Below are 17,724 nucleotides of genomic sequence, written 5' to 3' on the forward strand. Positions count from 1 at the left end.
AAACTGTATTCAACTCTACATTAAAAGTGGGATTTATTATGGGCATGTAAGGGTGGTTCAATATTTGCAAATCAATCAATGTGATACATGGAGTTAAAAAATAAAAATCATGGTCATCTCAATAGTTGCAAAAACATTTAACAAAATTCAACATCCATTCATGATTTAAAAAAACTCTCAATAAAGTGGGTTTAGAACATACCTCAAGGTAATAGAGGTCATATATGAAAAACCCACTGCTGACATCATACTCAGTGGTGAAAAGATGAAAGCTTTTCTTCTAAGATTAAGAACAAGGCAAAGATACCCAATCTCACCACTTTTATTCAACATTAGTACTGTTAGTCCTAGCCACAACAATCAGACAAGAAAAAGAAATAAATGGCATTAAGGAGGGCATGTATTGCATGGAGCACTGTGTGTGGCACTAAACAATGAATCTTGGAACACTGAAAATAAAAAATTTTTAAAAAGGCATCCAAATGGTAAGAAAAAAGTAAGACTTTTGCTATTTGCAGATTACATGATAGTATATATAGAAAACACTGGGGTCCCTGGCTGGCTCGGTAGGTAGAGCATGATCCCAGGGTCCGGAGTTCAAGCCCCACGTTGGATATGCAGCATAAACCCTAAATATTCTACTAGAAAACTATTAGAAGTAATAAGTGAATGCATAAGGTTGCAGGGTACAAAATTACTGCACAGAAATTGATTGCATTTTTATACACTAATAACAAAGTAGCAGAGAAATTATGACAACAATTTTGTTTACAATTGCACAAAAAAAAAAAAATCAAATACCTGGGAATAAACTTAACCAAGGAGATGAAAGACTTTTACTCTGAAAACTATAAAACACTTATGAAAAAAGAATTGAATGGGGGATCTGGGTAGCTCATTTGGTTAAGGGTCTGCTTTTGGCCCAAGTCATGATCTCTGGGTCCTGGGATTGAGCCCTGTGTCAGGCTCCCTGCTCAGTGGAGATTCTGCTTCTCCCTCTCCCTCTGCCCTCCCCCACTCCCCATCCCTGCTTGTGCAGGAGCACACATTCTCTCTCTCTTCTAAATAAATGAATAAAATATTTTTTAAAAATTGAAGATGACACAAACAAATGGAAAGATAGTCCATGCCCATGGATTGAAAGAATATTGTTAAAATGCCCATACTACCTAATAGTATCTACAGATTCTGTACAATCCCCATCAAAATACCAACAGCATTTTTCACAGAACTAGAACAAATAATCCTAAATTTTGTATGGATCCACTGAAGACCCTGAATAGCCAAAGCAATCTTGAGAAAAAGAGCAACGCTGGAGGTAGCACAATCCTAGACTTGAGATATGCTGCAAAGCTATAGTAATCAAAGCAGTATCGTACTGGCACAAAAATGACTGATGGACCAGTGGAACAGGGTAGAGACTCAGCAGGCTGCTCAGTCATAGGTGAAGTCTCGCCTCGGAGCCGTCCAAAGGTGTGTGTGGGGCTTGGCCTCATCACACTAAGACCTGGGTTGGAGGCAAGGGTTTACTTTATGCTGCATAGTACCCCCCCAAACCAGCATGTGTTTGCACCACTGCCTGCTGAGTGAACTAAAGTCCCTTCTGCTTCCATAAAAGAAGGCCTGGGTCCCCACCCCAGTGCTCCTCCCTGCTCAGGTGACACTGGGCTGCACGGAGTCAGAGATACGTACTTCAGCGTGGAATATCACCCCCCAAGTGCCACATGACAGCAAGGAAACTGTGCCTGAGTGTCTCCTCTCCAGGCCGGCTGAAGAATTCCAAACGGCTTCCTAGGCTTGGGGCCTTGACCTCCCTGTCCCAGGTGGGTCCACATGAAGCTCTGCATTCAGGGACTCCTTCCTCCACCCTGTGCTCACCATCGAAGTAACAGGACTTTCGTCTCTGCACATGAACCCATCCTTTCTCCACCTTCGTTGGAAGGTAACTTCCCATGACCTCACTGCCTCTGTGGTGCCCCCCCCATGCCCAGCACCCAGTAGGTGCCTGTCCAATGAATGTATCAATGAGTGAATGAATGAAACCAAAATCTGGGTTTGGCCGTGAGCGTGCATGTATACACCCATGCCTTGCCACCCCAAGTGTGGATGGTGTCTCACAGGGGTGATCCCACCACAGGCTGTCAGTTATGGGCAAGAACAATGAACATAGCCAACTCCCATACAAGAAAGGAATAAGCAGGCAGGGTCTGTGCTGGGGACTTTGAGAGGCAGAGACAAAGGCCATGCTTGGGAGGACGGGTAACCTGCAGGCTGGGGTGGGGGAGTTGGTGCATTTACCTGTCTTAGTCGGGGCAGAGGAGGAAAGGGCTGTGTACATCCAGCTGGGCACCTGGCCTTTGTGTTCTACCAGTGCATGCAGCAGGTGGGTAACTCAGCAGCCCAAAGAAGGGTCAGGAAACATTGCAGCCTGCTGGGGTTCAAGTGCAGTGCAATTAGAACTGTCCTTCATCTGAGCCACAGGGACCCAAGCCAGAAAGATATTATAGGCAAGTGGTATCCAAAAGAAAGGAAGGACTATAATAATCTCAGACAAAATAGACTTGAAGTGCAAAAAGCTTACAAGAGAAAAGGAAGGACATGATATATTAATAAAAGGTTCAATATAGCAAGAAGATATCACCATTATAAGCACTTATGCACTCAATGATAGATCATCAAAATATATAAAGCAGAAACAGACTTTTGAATACAAAGAACAAACTGGTGGTTGCCAGAGGGGAGGTGGATGGGGGGTTGGGTAAAATAGATAAAGGGGATTAAGAATACACTTATCACGATGAGCACTGAAAGATGTATAGAATTTTTGAACTATTATATTGTATACCTGAAACTAATATGACACTGTGTTAATTATACATCAATAAAAAATAAATATATCATCAAAAACAGAGAAGGTAAAAACGAGAGTCAGGATGTAAAATGGTACAGCCACTGTAAAAACATAATGGTGATTTTTCAAAAAATTAAAAATAGAATTACAGTATGACCCAGCAATTCCACTTCTAGGTATCTACCCCAAAGATGTGAAAGCAGGCTCTCAATATTCATATGCCCCTGTCCATAGCAGCATTATGCAAAATAGCTATAGCATAGGAAAATCCAGATGTCCACCACGGAATATCTTCTGGCCTCCAAAGCTTTTGATGAGAAATCTCTAGCATGTGACACACTGTATTTTGCTGGATATAGGATTCTTGGTTGATGGGTTTTTTTGTTTTAACACTTGGAATATATCAGCCCACTGCTTTCTGGCCTCCAAAAGTTCTGATGGGAAATCTGCTGATGGTCTCATTGAGGACCCCTTGTGATGAGTCAATTCTCTCTTGCTGCTTTCAAAATTCTCTCTTTGTCTTTCCACAGTTTGACTGTAATGTTTTGGTGTGGATCTCTAAGTTCATCATACTTGGAGTTTATATTCATGTTTTTAATTTGGGAATTTTTTGGTCATTATTTCTTCAAATATTTTCTCTGCCCCTTTCTCTCTTTCCTCCTTCTAGGACCCCCAACCCCAGCGAGCATGTGGTCTCCTTAATGGTATGCCCCGGCCCCTTGGGCTCTATTCAGTTTTCTTCAATCTTTCTTTCTGTTTCTTCATTTCAGTCATTTCAGTTGTCCTGTTTTCAAGTTCACCGATACTTGCTTCTGCCTGCTCACAGTTGACTTTGAATCCCTCTACCAAATTTCCCACTTCAGTTGTACTCTTTAGCTCCAGAATTTCTTTTGGGTTTCTTCTTTGTTTTATTTTTAGATGCCCAAAATTTGCATCTTTCTCACAGATTCTCCAATGTATTCTCCAGAATACATTAACTCTCATCCTAACATCCCCAAAGTCTTAACTCACTCCTGTATCAGTTCTGAATCCCAAACCTCATCTAACTATCATCTAAATCTAGTGTGGGTGAGACTCAAGGTATGACTCCACCTCAGGCAATATTCACCTCCCACTGTGAACCTATGAAACCAGAAACTATGAAACCAAACTGCTTCTAAAAGACAATGTGGGACAGGCATAGGTATGCGTTCTCCCAAAAGGAGAAATCAGAAAGAGGAAAGGAGTTATGGGTCCCAAGTAAGTCCAATAAATCCCAAATAAGGAGAAAAAGATCCCATTAGTCCTTCAGGCCCACTCTGGTGGCAGCTTTGCATTCTGGGTCCACTGGGGTAGCGTTCTGACCCCATGGTCTGTTGAAATCAACTAGGTGGCCTTGCTCTCCTAAACCAAGTTGCTGAGGTGTAACAGTTCTTCATATATTTTGGGTATTAAATTTTCCCAGATACGTGGTTTTCAAATATATCCTTCTATTTTGTAGGTTGTCTGTTTGCATTAGTGACAGTGTCCTTTTGGGCACAAAGGTTGTTAATTTGATAAAATCCAGCTTATTTTATTATTTTTTTCTTTTATTGCTTGTCTTCTGATGTCATACCTAAGAAACCATTGCCTTACCCGAGATCATGAAGATTTAAATCTTTCTAAGAGTTTTATGCTTTAGCTTTTATACTTATGTGTTTCATCCATTTTTTATTTTTGTCTGTGGTGTGAGGTAGGGATTGAATCTCATTCTTGCATGTGGATGTCCAGTTACTCCAGCACCATTGTGGAAGACGCTGCTCTTTGCCCATTGAATGGTCTTGGTACTCTAGTTGATGATTGGTTGACTGAATAGGTTTATTTGTGGATTCTCAATTATATTCTTTTCATTCAAATATTCATCTTTGTGCCAGCATAAGAGCCTTGATTAGGTGTAGCTTTGTGGTAAATTTTGAAAATTAGAAGTGTGAGTTCTCCAACATTGTTCTTTTTCAAGGTGGTTTTGGCTTCCAGTCCATGGACAGGTGAAGCCTTTCCATTTCTTTAGTTGTTTGCAAATTTCTTCCAACAATGTTTTATAGTTTTTAGTTTACAAGTTTTTTACTTCCTTGGTTAAGTTTATTCCAAAGTAATTTTTCATAACACAAAGTTTACCATTTCAGTCATTTCTAAGTGAGTTCACTGGCATTCATTTAACATTTTTAATAGTTGTGCAACAACCATGATCATTTATCTCCAACTTGTTCAACATCCCAAACAGAAGACTCTCTGCCTATCAAATAGTAACCTCCCATTCTTTTCCCCTAGTTCCTGACAACCACTGTACTATTTTCTGTCTCTAAGAAGTTGACTTTTATATGTATTTCACATAAATGGGATCATAAAATAAGTAGCCTCTTTTGCCTATATTCTTTCATTTAGCATAATGTAGTCAAGGTCTATCCATGTTGTAGCATATGTCATAAATTCATTTCTTTGAAAGGCTATATAATATTTCATCGTATGTGTATATCACATTTTGTTCATCCATTCATCTGTTGGTAGACAACCGATAGTATCCATCATTTTGTTACTATGAATGATGCTATTAATTAATATGCAAACGTCTGTTCTTGTCCCTGCTTCACTTCTCTTAGGTACACAACCCAAAGTGGTATTGCTGATCATATGGTAATTTTTAATTCTTTTGAGGAAGGAACCACTGTACTATTTTCAAAAGCAGCTGCACCATTTTGCATTTGTACTATCCTGTGAGCAATGCACAGGTATTCCAATTTTTCCACATACTTGCCAACACTTGTTTTATGATTTTTTTTTAAAATTGGGGTGCCTGGGTGGCTCAGTGGGTTAAAGCCTCTGCCTTTGGCCCAGGTCATGATCCCAGGGTCCTGGGATTGAGCCCTGCATTGGGCTCTTTGCTCAGCAGGGAGCCTGCTTCCTCCTCTCTCTCTGCCTGCCTCTCTGCCTACTTGTGATCTCTGTCTGTCAAATAAATAAATAAAATCTTTAAAAAAATTATAGCCATTCTGGTAGGTGTGAAGTGGTACCTCATTGTGGTTTTGGTTTGCATTTTCCTAATATTTGTGATGCTGATCATCTTTTCATGTGCTTATTGGCAATTTAAATATTTTTTGAAGAAATCTCTTTGCCCATTTTTAAGTTGGGTTGTTTATTTGTTGTTGGAGTTTTTGTATAATCTAGATCTCAATCTCTCATCAGTTATACGATGTGCTTTCAACTCTCATGATTGTATCTTTGGACACAAAAGTTTTAAATTTTGATGAAGTTCTAATTGATCTACTTTTTTGTTGCCTGTGCTTTTTAAAAAACAGATTTTTATGGGGCACCTGGGTGGTTCGGTGGTTAAGCATCTGCCTTCAGCTCGGGTTATGATCCTGGGATCTTGGGATCGAGCCCTGCCTGCATTGGGTTCCCTGCTCAGCAGGAAGCCTGCTTCTCCCTCTCCTGTTCCACTTGCTTGTGCTCTCTCTCTCTCTCTCTGTCAAATAAATAAATAAAATCTTTTAAAAAATGAAAATAAAAAAGATTTTATTTACTTATTCATTTTAGAGAGAGAGAAAGTGTGCATGCATGAGCGGGGGGCGGGGCAGAGGGAGAGGGAGAGGCAGAGAATCTCAAGAAGACTCTATGCTGAGCGTGAGCCCAATGCAGGGTTGATCTCATGACCCTGAGATCACGACCTGACCTGAAACCAAGAGTCAGATGCTCAGCCAACTGACCCACCCACTTGCCCCACTGTTGCCTGTGCTCTTATGTCATGTCCAGGAATCATTGCTAAATCCAGTGTTATGAAGGTTTTGCTCTTTGTAGTCTTTTGAGTTTTATAGTGTTAGCTCTTACTTTTATTTTATTTAAGTTTTTATTTAAATTCCAGTTAGGTAACATACAGTGTAATATTAGTTTCAGGTGTACAATTAGTGATTCAGTACTTCCATACATCACCAGGTGCTTATCACAAGTGCAGTCCTTAATCTCCATCACCTGATGGAGAGAGATGGGTGGGGGGTGGGCTAGATGGGTGATGGGTATTAAAGAGGGCACTTGTTGTGATGAATACTCAGTGGTATACATAAGTGATGAATCACTGAATTCTACTCCAGAAATGAATATTGCACTATATGTTAACTCAAAAAACCTTAAATTAAAAAAAAATTAAGAAGTGGGCAAAAACAAAAACAACAACAACAAAAAATCACCTCTTCTACCCATCTCCCACCTACCTCCCCTCTGGTGACCATCAGTTTGTTCTCTATAGTTAAGTGTTTGTTTCTTGGTTTTCCTCTTTTCTTCCCTCTGCTATTACTCAGCCATAAAAAGGAATGAAATCCTTTTTTTTCCCAAGAAAAATTTTTAAAGTTTTTTTTTTTTTTAATTTGACAGAGAACAACACAGCGAGAGAGGGAACACAAGCACGGGGAGTGGGAGAGGGAGAAGCAGGCTTCCGGCTGAGCAGGGAGCCCGATGTGGGGCTTGATCCCAGGACCCTGGGACCATGACCTAAGCCAAAGACAGATACCCAATGACTGAGCCACCCAGGCACCCCCAAAAGGAATGATATCTTGCCATTTGCAATGATGTGGATGGATCTAGAGGGTATTATGCTAAGCGGAATAAGTCATTCAGACAAAGACAAATACCATATGATTTCACTCATGTGGAATTTAAGAACCAAAAAGCTCTTACCTTTAGTTCTTTGACCCACTTTGAATTAATTTTTGTATGTGGGGTAAGATAAGGGATTAACTTCATTCTTTTTGTTTGTTTGTTTAAAGATTTTATTTATTTATTTGACAGAGAGAGAGATCACAAGCAGGCAGAGAGAGAGAAGGGGAAGCAGGCTCCCTGCCAAGCAGAGAGCCCGATGCAGGACTCGATCCCAGGACCCTGAGATCACGACCCGAGCCGAAGGCAGTGGCCCAACCCACTGAGTCACCCAGGCGCCCATAACTTCATTCTTTTGCATGTAGATACATGGTTTGCCAGCACCGTTTTGTTGAAAAAAACATTCTTTTTTCATGGCACCATTATTAAAAATCATCTGACCATATTCCAGTATTCTTTTTTTTTTAAGATTTTATTTATTTATTTGACAGACAGAGATCACAAGTAGGCAGGCAGAGAGAGAGGAGGAAGCAGGATCCCTGCTGAGCAGAGAGCCTGATGCGGGGCTCGATCCCAGGACCCTGGGATCACGACCCGAGCCAAAGACAGAGGCTTTAATCCACTGAGCCACCCAGGTGCCCCGTGTTCCAGTATTCTATGTGTGTTTTTATGCACTACTATACTGTTTTGATTCCTAAAAATTTGTAGTAAGTTTTGAAATATTCCTAAGTATTAATATTTTTGATGCTATTATACATGAAGTTGTTTTAATTTTGTTTTCATGTTTGTTATTAGTGTAGTTAATGGAAATGAAACTGATTTTTGTACTTTTTTCCTACTACTTTGTTGAACTCATTTTCTAACTAAAAGTGTGTGTGTGTGTGTGTGTGTGTGTGTGTGTGTGTGTATTCCTTGGGGTTTTCTATATAGATATAGATATATCTCTGTGAATATAGTTTTACTTCTTCCTTTCCAATCAGGGCGCCTTTTATTTCATTTTCTCGCCTAAATGTCCTGGATGGGATTTCCAGAACAATGCTGAATAGAAGTGATGAGAGGGAACATTGTTGGCTTGTTCCTGATGTTTAGGGAGGAAGCTTTCCATCTTTGACTATTAGGCATGATGCTAGCTGTGGGTTTTCATAGGTGACTTTTATTGGCCTGAAAAATTCCCTTCGATTCCTAAGTGGTTGAGTATTTTCTTTCATGACGGGATGTTGGAGTTTTTCAAGTGAATTCTGCATCTATGGAGGTGGTCATGAGGCTTTTTCCCCCTTTCGTTCTATTAATGACATATAACATTATTTTCGTATGCTGAACCACTCTTGCATTCCTGAAATAAAATCCCCATTGGTCATGGTGTATCATCACTTCAATATGTTGCTGAGTTTGGTGTGTTAGTCTGTTGTTGACTTTGCATATATATTTATAAGGGATACTTGTCTTTAGTTGTCCTTTCTTGTTATATCTTTGTTGGGCTTTCATATCAGCACAATACTGGCCTAAAACGAGTGGGGAGGCGTTCTTCCTCCTGTTTCTTGGAAGTGTTTGAGAAGGATGGGGCTAATTTCTCTTGATGTTTTGCAGAATTCCTCAGTGAAGCCATCTGGTTCTCAGCTTTCCTTTGTTGGAAGACTATTAAAAAATAGACTCTTTCATTATCACATTAAGTCCATGATTTACATTAAGGTTCACTCTTGGTCTTGTATATTCTGTGGAATGTGACATGTATCTACCCTTAATCATATAAAAAAGAATAGTTTCATAACTCTAAAATCCTCTGTGGTTTGCCTATGCATCATTCCCTCCCTGCTAACACTGGAAAACCACTGTTTTTTTTTTTTTTTTTTTGTACTGTTTCCATAGTTTTGTTTTTGCAGAATGTCATATAATTGGAATTTTACGGTATTGAGCCTTTTCATATTGGCTTCTTTCACTTAGAAAAATGCATTTCAGTTTCCTATGTATATTTAATGGTTTGATAGCTCATTTCTGTTTTAGGGCTGAGTAATATTCAACTGTTTGGACATACCACAGTTTATTTACTCACTTACTGAAGGACATCCTGGTTACTTCCATGTAATTTTGAACAAAACTGGAGGTTTTTGTGTATACGTATAGATACAGATTTTCAACTCACTTGGATAAATAACAGGGAGCACAATTGCTGGATTATATAGTAAGGTGTAGTTTTCCTTGAAACTGCCAAACTGTTTTCCAAAGTGGATGCACCATTTTGCATTCCCACCTGCCATGATTGAGCATTTCGGTTGCTCACTCCACATCTTCACCAGCATTTGTTGTCAGTGTTTTCAATTTTTGCCCTTTTAACAGGTCTGGGGCAGTCTCTTGTTTTAATTTTCATTTCTCTGACGACATATGTGGAGCATCTTTTCTTATGTTTGCCATTTGTATATCTCCTCCGGTGAGGTGACTGCTCAGATCTTTTGCTAATTTTTTAAATAGGTTTTAGCTTTCTTATTGAAATTCTTTATATATTTGGGATAAGTCTTTTTACCAGACATATTTTTTTCAAATGTTTTCTCCCAGTTTTGCTGTCTTCTCATTCTCTCAGCATTGTGTTTTGTAGAGTAGAAGTTTTTAATTGTGATGAAATCTAGCTTATCAGTTATTTCTCTTACGGACTTTGGTGTTGTGTCTTAAAAGTCATTGCAAACTCAGGGTTGTCTAGGGTTTCTACATTATCTTCTAAGAGTTTTATAGTTTTGAGTCTTAAAAATAGGCCTGTAATCCATTTTGAGTTAATTTTTGTGAAGGGTGTAAGGTCAGTATCTAGATTTGTTTTTTTTTTTTTCATGTGGATGAGTTGTTCCAGCACCACTGTTTACTACAGTAAATCCTAAGGTCTGTATTCCCTCTGCTTCTGTCTTCTGGAAGGGACTATAGAGATTTGGTGTAATTTCTTCCTTAATATTTGGCAGAATTCAGCAAACCCATCAATTAACCCACAGGGACCCAGTGCTTTCTATTTTGGAAGACCACTGATTACTGATTCTAATTCTTTATTAGACATCATCCTATTCAGATGGTCTGTTTCTTCTTGTGTGAATTTTGATAGATCACATCTTTCAAGAAGTTGGTCTCTTTGATCTAGGTCATCAAATTTGTGAGCATACAAGCGTTCACAGTATTATTCTTTCATCCTTTGATGTCCACAGTAGTGATACCCCTTCTTCCATTTCCTATATTTGTAGCTTCTTGTTTCCTAGTCTGATTAGAGGCTTATCAATTTTATTGATCTTTTCAAAGAACCAACTTTTGGTTTTGTTGATTTTCTCTATTGGTTTGTTTCCAATTTCATTGGTTCTGCTTTATTCTTTATTACTTCCTTTTTTCTTATTTTGGATTTAATTTGCTCTTTAAAAAAAAGTTTCCTAGAGTGGAATCTTAGGTTATTGGTTTCAGGCTTGCTTTCTTTCTTTTTTTTTTTCCTCCAATATGCAGTCAGTGGTGTAAATTTCCCTCTAAGCACTGCTTTAGTGCATCCCACTAAGTTTGGTAATTTGTATTTTAGTTTTCATTTAGTTCAAATTTTTAAAATTTCTGTTGAAATTTCTTCTTTGACCCTTGTGCTATTTAGAAGCACGTTGTTTAATCTGTAAGTATTTGGGGATTTTCTGCCTTTTATTTTTTTTTAAGATTTTATTTATTTATTTGACAGACAGAGATCACAAGTAGGCAGAGAGGCAGGTAGAGAGAGAGGAGGGGAAGAAGGCTCCCCACTGAGCAGAGAGCCCAATGCAGGGCTCGATCCTAGGACCGTGGGATCATGACCTGAGCCAAAGGCAGAGGCTTTAACCCACTGGGCCACCCAGGCGCCCCATTTTTCTGCCTTTTATTCTGTTATTGACTGCTAGCTTAATTTCATTATGTTTTGAGAGCATACATTGAATGATTTCTATTCTTTTAAATGTGTTAATATGTTCTGGGACCAGAATGTGGTCTATCTTGGTAAATGCTCCATGCAAGCTTCAGAAGGATGTTGGTGGATGAAGCTGTCTACTGTTGCCAATTATACGCAGTTGATTGATAGAGCTGTTGAGTTCAACTGTGTCCTTACTGATTTTCTGCCTATTGGATCTCTCCATTTCTGAGAGACAGGTGTTCAAGTCTTCAACTATGATAGTAGATTTCTTAATTTCTCCCTGCAGTTCTACCAGCTTTTGCCTCACATGGTCAGACACCCTGTTGTTAGGGTACTACACGTTAAGGATTGTCATATTCTTGGAGAACTGATCCCTTTGTCCTTATATAAAACCCATATTTATCCTTATAACTTTCTGTGCTCTGACGTTTGCCCTGAGAATAATACAGCTACTCTAGCTTTCTTTGAATTAGTGTTAGGATGGCATATCTTTCTCCATTCCTTTGCTTTTAATTTATATGTGTCTGTATATTTAAAATGGGCTTCTTGCAGACAACATACAGTAAGATCTTTCTTATTGATCCACTCAAACAGTCAGTCTCTTAATTGGTATATTTAGACCACTGACCAAGTGATCATTGATGTAGTTGGATTAATATTTACCATGTTTGGTACAGTTTTCTATTTGTTGCCCTTTTTTCTTTGTTTTGCTTTTCATTTTTTTTCCACGTGTTTTAATTGAACATGTTTTATTATCCCATTTTTTCTCCTTTCTCAACATATTAGTTATACTTTTTAAGAACCTTTTTAAGTTATTGCCCTAGTGTTGCAAAGTATATTTACCACTAATGTAAGTCCACTTTCAAGTAACACCATACTACTTCTAAAGGAGTGTGTGTACCTTATAACAAAAATTCCCAACTCTTACCTCCTGTTCTCATTGCAACTTCCGTGTATAGCATTGCTGTCTTTCATCTCACACATGAGCTGTAATTGTTGAACATTGTTGCTGTTACCATTATGGAAGAAATGCCTATCTGTTAGATCAGTTAAGAATAAGAACAATAGAAGTTTTATTTTACCTCCTCTTATTCCACTTTTAATGCTTTTTTTTCTTTGTATAGATCTGTAGTTCTCTTTATATAGATAGTTCTCATCTATCATTCCCTTCTCTTCAAAGAACTTCTATGAACATTTCAAGCAGAGTGAGTCTACTGGCAACAAATTCCTTCAATTTTTGTTTGTGTGAGAAAGTCTTCATTTCTCCTTCCTTTTGGTTTCACATTTTTATTGTGGCAAAGTACATAGTGTATAAAATTTACCATTTGAGCCATTGTTAAGTGTCTGGATCAGTGGGCTGAAGTGCATACATGTTGTTCTTTGGCCCCTACACACCTGGTCTCTGTCCCCACTGAGCAGGAACCTGCCCCTGCCTGCTCACCCTGGACAGTCTCTTTCTATTTTCTGTCTTTATTGTTTTGTCTACACCAACTGTCTCATATAAGTGACTTGTATCTTTCATTTTTTTTTTGTTTTAAAAAATGAAAAGTTTTAGGGATGGCTGGTTGGCTCAGTCAGTTGATTTCAGTTCAGGTCATAATCTCAGGGTCATGGGATTGAGCCCCACATCAGGCTCTACGCTCATCATGGAGTCTGCTTGAGAGTCTCTCTCCCTCTCCCTCTGTTCCTCCCCCCTCTAAAGCATGCTCTTTCTATCTCTAAAACAAATAAATAAAATCTTTTTTAAAAAGTGAAGTTTTAACTCCCCCGTTTATTTTTTAATTTTTTAAAAAGATTTCATATCAAATATTGTGAATATCCTTGCTTGATACTGATACTTTTAAGATATACATGTTTCCAGAATTATGAAGAATTTACATGTAGTTCATCCTATATTAAATAAATTGTCATCAGCTTAAAAAAAAGGATTTTATTTATTTGACAGAGTGAGGCACAGTGAGAGAGGGAACACAAGCAGGGGGAGTGGGAGAAGGAGAAGGAGGCTTCCGCTGAGCAGGGGGCCTGATGTGGGGCTCGATCCCAGGGCCCTGGGATCATGACCTGAGTTGAAGGCAGAGGCTTAATGATGAGCCACCCAGGCACCCCTTCCCCCTTTTTTTATTTATTTATTTTTGGTAAGGATTTTATTTATTTATTTGACAGAGAGAGAGTGATCACAAGTAGGCAGAGAGGCAGGCAGAGAGAGAGGAGGAAGCAGGCTCCCTGCTGAGCAGAGAGCCCAATGTGGGACTCGATCCCAGGACCCTGGGATCATGACCTGAGCTGAAGGTAGAGGCTTTAACCCACTGAGCCACCTAGGTGCCCTCCCCGCCTTTTAAATGTACATTCTATTACTATTTTCTTTGCAGTTACTATGGGGATTACGTTTAACATCCTAAAGTTATGACACTGGAATTTGATTTTATAACTACATAACTTCAAATATACAAAAATTCTTCTCATTTACAGACGTAGCCCCACCTCTTTAGGTTGTTGATGTTATAAAATTACATCTTAATACATTGTTTGTAGAAAAAAATAAACTAAGAATTATTTTAATACATTATTTTCTTAAATCATAGAAAACAAAATACAGTTATAAACAGCTGTTACAATGATACTAGATTTTATAATTGTCCACGTATTTACCTTTATTGAGAACTTTATTTCTCATTTGGCTTCATGTTCTCTTTCAAACTACCTTCAGCATTCCTTGTAGGGCAGGTCTTGTGGTCCCAAACTCCCTTTCTGTTTATCTGGAAATGTCTTGATAATTCCCTCACTTTTGGTCGGGGGGACGAGGGGCAGAGGGAGTGGGGGAGATAGGGTCTCACGTAGACTCCCTGCTGAGCATGCAGCCCTACTCCAGGATTGATCTCACAACCCTGAGATCGTGACCTGAGCCGAAATCAAGAGTCAGACACTTAAGTGACTGAGCCCCCCAGGCACCCCACCCTCACTTTTGAAGGACAGTTTTGACAAGTACAGGATTCTGGCTGACAGTTTTTTCCTTTCATCACTTTAATGTATTGGCTTACTGTCTTCTAGCATCCCAAGTTTCTGAGGGAAATCTCTGAAGTCTTAGTGAGGACTTGACGTGACGAGTGTTCTCTTTTGCTGCCTTCCAGATTGGCTCCGTGTTTCTCTCTTGACAGTTCGATTATGTCCTGATGTGAGTCTTTGAGTTTGTCATGCGTGGAGTGTGTTGAACATCTTGCATGCTTATATTCATGTCTTTCGCCATTTTTAGAACACTTTTAGCCATTATTTCTTCAAATAGTCTCTCCTTCCCTTCCTCTCCTGTCCTGGGATGCCCTCAGTGAGTGCATTGTACTTGTTCATGGTGTCCCGCAGGTCCCTTCAGCTCTGTTCACTTCTATCCGTCCTCCTTATGTTCCTAACATTTCAAATTTCAGCACTTCTGTTCTCGAGCACCAATTCTTCTGCCCCGTCAGATCTGCTGTCAAATACCTCTGGTGACTTTTTCAGTCAAATTACTGTAATTTTTATTTATTTTTTATTTTTAAACAGATTTTATTTATTTATTTGAGAGAGAGAGAGAAAGCACAAGCAGGGATGGGCAGAGGGACAAGCTGACTCCCTGCTGAGCAGAGATCAGGATGTGGGGTTCTATCCCAGGACCCTGAGATCATGACCTGAACCAAAGTCAGACACTTAATCAAGTGAGCCACACAGATGCCCCTCAAATTACTGTAATTACTGTAATTGTTAGTTCTGGAATTTCTTTTAGTTTGTCTTTAGTGTTTTTTTAGTCTCTTAATTGTTCTTCCCATTTTGTTCATACACCACATTCTTGACCTCAATATCCTCCTTTAGTTCTTTGAGCATCTTTAACAATGCTGTTTTAAAGTCTTTGTCTAGTAAGTCTGCTATCTGTTCTTTCTCCAGGACAGTTTCTGTTGGCTTGTTTTTTTTCCTTTGAAAAGGCCATACTTTCTGTTTCTTTACATGTCTTCTGACTTTTTGATGAATGCTGGACATTGGAAACAAATAATGTGGCAACTCAGGAAATCAGATTCTCCTCTCTACCTCTGGGTTTGCTTTGTAATTGTTGTTTTCTAGGCTGTCTTTTGCTGAGGTTCAGCCTGAAGTGTAAATTTAAGGTCTTCTCAGGTTATGCCTTCCCTGGGTTAACTGATGACTTTCTCATTTTCTCCACATATGCAACTGCTTCTGCATGTCCTAGTCTTTGATGTCTGGTTCCCGGAAGGGGGAAAAGAGAAAAATGAGAGGGGGCACATATCAGCCTTTCAACTCTCTAGTGGTTCCTTCAGCAGAAGAGGGAGGTACAGCAACAGTGGCCATCCCCCTCTTCATCTGCATCTCTGTGGTCAGAGGCAATGATTAGTGATCAGACCACAGATCCCCAATATTTGAAGGACAGGGTCCTTACTGCCAATGAGGTTCCTATAAACTGCATGCAACCTGCACCTGGAACAAGTCAATGACTGCCTGCTGTGGGTCAGGGGTGCGGATGGATAGCTGCTACTGTGCTAAGAGCTGAAATTGCCAAGATTCCCTGCAATTCCCCATGCGACTCTCCAATAGGCTTTGGAGTTCTGAAGCAGGTACATCAGACAGAGTCTTCTAATGTGGTTGTGCAGGGGTGATGCAGACTCCTAGTGCTTCCTGTGTTCATCTTCATGGAACCTTCCTCCCTTTCCCTCACCTGGGAAGTATAGTTTTGCAGGGTACAGAGTTCTAGGTTGCTGGGGGCTTTTTCCAACACATTAAATGTTATGCATCACTCTCTTGTTTCTTGCATGGTTTCTGAGGAGGAGTCCAGTGTAATTCTTACCTTCCCTCCTCTTTTGGCAAGCTATTTTTTCTGCAGCTTGGATGTCCCATGCTGAGGTCTTGTTTCATGTAGGCATTTATCCTGTTTGGGTTTCTCTGAGCATCCTGGATCTGTGCTTTGGTGTCTGACATTAATTTGGGGTAAATTCTCAATCATTATTGCTTCAACTTTAGCTTCTGTTCCTTTCTTTCTCTTTTCTCTTTCAAGCGGTCACCCTGTGCACACAATACATCTTTTTAGTTGTGTTGGCTCTTCTGTGACATTGTTTCAGTCTTTTCTGCTCTTTGCTCTTTACTCCTGGTGTCTCTGTTGGCATATGCTCGTGTCCAGAGACTTTGTCACCAACTGAGTCCAGTCTGCTCATGAGTCGGTCACAGGCATTCTCTCTCTGTCTTGGTATTTGCGATCGCCAGCATTTCCAAAATTCTTTCTTGGATTTTCCATCTCTCTGTTTACATTACCCACCTGTTCTTACATGTTGTCAACCTTTTCCAGTTGTGCCTTTAGCAGAGCAATCCTACTTATTTAAAATCCCCACTCTGATTCTCCCAACATTCCTGCCAGATGTGAGTCTGACTCTGATACTTGCTCTTTCACTTCCGACTGTATTTTGTCTTTGTGTTATCCCTCGTGGGTTTTATCAAAACCTGGGCATGATGGATTGGGTGAAAGGAACTCCAGTAGATAGCCCTTCAGTGATGTGGTCGTAAGTGTGGGAGTGGGGGAAGTGTTCTACCATGTAAGATTAGGTTTCAGTCTTTTTTTCTTTTCTTTTCTTTTTTTTTTTTTTTTTTTGGCTGTTCTTATGGTTCAGGTGTGTTTATTTTATTTATTTTTTTACTGTGTTATGTTAGTCACCATATAGTACATCATTAGTTTTTGATGAGGTGTTCCATAATGCATTGTTTGCATAGAACACCCTGTGCTCCATGCAATCTGTGTCCTCCTTAATACCCATCACCGGGTTCACCCATCCCTCACCCCCCTCCCTTCTAAAATTTTTGTGAGCCTGTTGACCTAGGATCTGACCTTCACAAGTGCCTCTGGGGTTTTTCCCCCGCTGCATGTGGGCCATTATAGCCAGAGGAGGCTGGAACTGGGTGTTTCCCTCCCCACACAGGAGGGGAAAGAGGGTGGAAGTTGGGTATGGGCCTTCCCCCCCACCCCCCCTACCCCCCCACCCCCCCGAGCGGTTGGTTAGACTCTGCTAAAAGCCCTGTAGGTTAGGTCTGGTAAAAATAGTTCCTTCCGAAGGCAGGTCTCTTTAGGAAGACAGGGTGCTCTGCATATCTCAAATGGTTATTTTCTCCCTCTCCCTGTCAGGAGCACAAGGAAATTCTTCTCTTCAGTGTCCACCATGAGTCCCTGCTGGGCCTCTCAGAGGTACACTCACAAAAGCACGGATCCCCCAGTGACTGGGTCCCCAAGAGGTTTTGTCCTTCCGAGTTGTCCACACAGAGCGTCCAGCAACCAGGCAGTTACAGTGTCAGTTTTCTTGTCTGGCCTTGGCTCCCACAGTGTCGGAGGGGTTCTGTACCCATAAGTTGTGGATCTCTGTGTCTGCTG

This window comes from Martes martes (genome assembly GCF_963455335.1).
Source record: "Martes martes genome assembly, chromosome: 12".
Lineage (NCBI taxonomy): Eukaryota > Metazoa > Chordata > Mammalia > Carnivora > Mustelidae > Martes > Martes martes.